Genomic DNA, 4107 nt, shown 5'->3' with positions numbered 1-4107 from the left:
TATGATTGTCGTGTGAGTAGGTCTCTTAGCAGAGCCATATTATTGCGTCACATTGTAAGTTTAAATATGTTTCATTCTCATGTTTTACTAATGCACAGCTCTTTTTTTTTTCTTTAGGTAACTCCAGCTAGACCTCCACCCAAAAAAAGATGTCTTCAGGCACTACACCTGAACTCAGCTATTGAACCAATGGGAACAGATGTGGATGTTGGAAATTTGGAAACATTGCCTCTGCAAACATGTGATGTTGGAATCCAGTCGCCAGATCACATGGACCACAACAGTTTCAGCTGCGGTAACAAGCCGATGAAGGACTGTGGCACTCAGACTGATCCAACGCCTTCAGTGTCAGCGAAAAATTTAAATAACAAAGACTTTATATTTTATACAGGTTTATGTGCTGACAGTTTCTGGCTACTTTTGCGAGTCGTTTTGTGTTGATGAGATTGTAAGTATTTGTGCAGGGCTATGTAATTTTCAGCCTCTGTTAATCCGTAACAGTACTGAATAAAAAAAGGAAACACCTGAAGTATGAGTGAGTGTGTGTGATGTGGTTATTAATTTTGAGGCCAAGGAAGGTCATATTACTTTTTATTTGAACAAAAAGTTCAACAAAGCAACCAACTGTTTCAAACCACAATGTAGATGGTTGTACATGTTTAAATTGTGAAGAAATGTCAAACTCTTGATGCTTAGTAAGTTACCATAGCAATGCAGTGTCGATAACTAACATGTAATTTTTTTAAACAATGAACAGATATTTTACTCTTGATGTGTGTATTACTCCTTTTGTTATATGCTCATTAATCTTATTACTAACTACTTAAGCACACAACTTTTCATAACCCCATGTTCAATTCTTGTTCCTACTGCTGGCAGCAGATTCTGAAGCTCATCACATACCAGGCGATTAATAAAATAATCCTGGATACCTGTAAAAACATTTATTTTACTACAAATAGTCGTGTTTTAGTTGTTTGCAAGCTAATGAACATATTAGCAACACAGCTAGTAATGATAGCGTTCGGTTTTATGGCTGTCATCAATTAATATACGCCTTAATACATTATCTTGACATTAAATTACCTGCATTGGTCAATTTTGGCCACTGCCTGACGTCATCTACCCAATCATCCCTTTCCTTTGCCATTGTTTATCTACCTGTCACCTGTCATATTCGCGTGAGAAATGCTTTCATTGAAAATCCAATAGAGGGCAGCGGTAAGTCGCAGTCCACAGCCACGCAGTAATGGCGATAGCCAATATGGCGGCGCCCGTAGATTTCGCGGCGGATTTGTGTATAGCAGACGGTGTTAAAGGCACCACCATGGGGCGGCCAGGGTGCAGCGGTAGGGCGGTCGACCCATGATCGTAAGATTACAGGTTTGATTCCCGCCTTGCACACCCATGTGTCATAGTGTCCTTGAACCCCACCTTGCATCTGGTGGTAGGGCGCCTGTGTTCGGCAGCGGAGCCGCCAGCAGTGTGTGTGACTGGGTGAACGGGTCTGTGACTGGAAAGCGCCTTGGGCCTTGTAGGTAGAGCGCTATATAAGTACACGCCATTTACCATTTACGACAATCTTAGAACATGATAGTTATTTTACTAAGCCACAGCACAAGAGGAAAGAGTCTCTGGAGCAGTAGGTTGCCGACCCCTGGTCTATGGTGTTGATTTTTTTTTATTGAAAAAAGGTCATTGTTGTTGGTAATACAAGAGAGCTTAACAAAGACTGACTTTTACTCTCAACTTAAGTATTTGAACAAATTTCATTTTGCTCAATATATCTTCCTTATGCTCTGTGGATTTAAATTCCCTCCCAGTTTTTTGCAAGACACTTTTGTCTTTCCAAATTAAAACCATAAGTCTTTAGGTATGAAACTATTTGCATTTATACAGCATACAACTCCTATGAGCTTCACTTGATTTACCACTCCTAAAAACTAAAGCAAATTAACTTTATCTGTGTATAAGTCAATGATGTCAGGTCTATGAAATAAGCTTCTCTGATTCCTCTGTTAGATGCAGCAAGGGAGCATGAATGATGAATGATGGTGACAGAGTGTGTCACAGTGCCAAACTGGGAATTCCAACTTGGTTTCTGCACAATAACTTTAAACACTGGAGCTGCACCTCGAGGCATTGTGAACAGAGCACTTAATCTCTGACTTTAATCTTCATCACATGCCTCATATGTCTGACTCACTGCTTTGACACTTGCTTGATTCCTCAGTCTGTTTCGGTAACACAAACTCAAACTTTATTTATTTATATAGCGCCTTTCATTTCAGTTAAAAACACAAAGCGCTTAACATAAAAGCAGATAAATCATAAAAAAGAAAAAAATGAAAATTATTAAAAACAGAAAACACAGGACAATCACACACAGATGGGACCCCTCCCTCACCAGATTCCTACCTCCACCCACCCAGTTCCCCCAGTAAAACCCTGAACAAACAAAGAACTGCAACCTAAAGAAGGTCTGGCTTGGTTTTGCTGTGGAAACGATATCATGGGGATCAATTTATTCCAAGACCCAGTGGGTCATTATTGCAACGCCTAGGGCCCACTCTACAGCTATTAGACCAAAGAGCGGGACCCCAGCCAGCCAAGTGAGAACGGGCACCGCAGTAACAGCACCCCCTACAGGTGAAGCTGGTGGTGCACCAGAGCAATGGATTCCCAAGAGGAAACACTGGAGTAAGAAACACCAGAATACAAATAATAAAATAACAACAATAAAAATAGGATTAAAAAATAAAATAAGATATAATAATGTTAGCAATTAAAAAAAAATGCGTAGAATGTTTAAAACATAACCTAAATATCATAATTAAAATAACAGTAGAAAAATAGCATAATAAAAACACAAAGATAATAATAGTCCTTAAAAAAAAATACACCAATAAATAGATAAATATTAAAAGAAATAAGCAATTACCAAAGTCATGTAAAAGCCAGGCTAAAAAGGTTGAGCTTCTTCTTAAAAACCTCTACAGACTATGCGGCTCTGAGGCTCTGTGGCAGACTGTTCCTCAGGCGAGGACCGTAATGGCGGAACGGGGCCTCACCGTGTGTCTTGGTCTTCGTCCTCACCTTAGGAACAACTTGGAGGCTAGTGCCAGAGGACCTCAAGGTCCGCGAGGGCTCATATTTTAAAATAATATAATTTAAATAAGAAGGCGCAAGACCATTAAAACATTTATAAACAGTTAAAAGAATTTTAAAATGAATCCTGAAACACAGAGGGAGCCAATGCAGGGATTTTAAAACGGGTGTAAAGACTTTTTACATAAAAACGTTTGTTTTAAAATTGCTCCCTGCAAAATAAGAGCAGCAACAAACCGATGTGCAGGAAAAATGTCTAATGCTTCAGTCACACATGTCATGGTTTGGGTTTCTTTGGTTTTTGCTTTCCGTTTTGGTCTCTGTCATGGTTGAGTTCTGTTTCTTGTTTTATTTTGAAAGGTTTCCTGTTGTGTCATGTTTTTGAGTTTTACTTCCTTGGTCCCAATCTGCCCTGATCATGTTCACCTGTGTCTTGTCTGTCTTGTCTGTATTTAAGTCTTGTCTCTGCCTTCCTCTTGGGCTGGTCCATTAACGTCTCTAACGGCTCTTCCCTTCTGCCATGTTCATGTTTTGCCCACAGTGAGTTTAGTTTTGTTTTCCTGCTCGGCAGCATCTTTTGTTTGTTATTAAACCCCTTTCCCTGGAACCGTGTGCTTCCCGTGTCTGCATTCTGGTTTCTTCCTGCTCACCAGCCCTCCCCAGATATGATGTTCTAGATCTATGGGCCTTTTACTGTGAATGAGCTTTGGCCAGAGTATACATCTTTCTGCAAAGATACATTTGTTTGGCAGTAGAGACATACCTTCTACTTATCCATAATGATTTTGTCAAAGCAGGGTTACTAAATCTACTTTTTAGGGGGGGGGAAATGTGTCAAAAATCCTCGCTTTTTTTGTAGCCTATGCTTGTTTTCAAGTTTTTGGTTTTTGTCGTAAAAAATTCCAATCAAATTGTTTACATTTTTATTCAGTACTTTCTTCCAGTAGCTTTTGCACTCACACTGCAGTCAATTTAATTAGCATTTTTTTTACTCCAATC

This window comes from Oryzias latipes, chromosome 4 (assembly GCF_002234675.1).
Source record: "Oryzias latipes chromosome 4, ASM223467v1".
Taxonomy (NCBI): Eukaryota; Metazoa; Chordata; class Actinopteri; order Beloniformes; family Adrianichthyidae; genus Oryzias; species Oryzias latipes.
The sequence above is the reverse complement of the archived record's forward strand: the minus strand, read 5'-3'. Positions refer to the sequence as shown.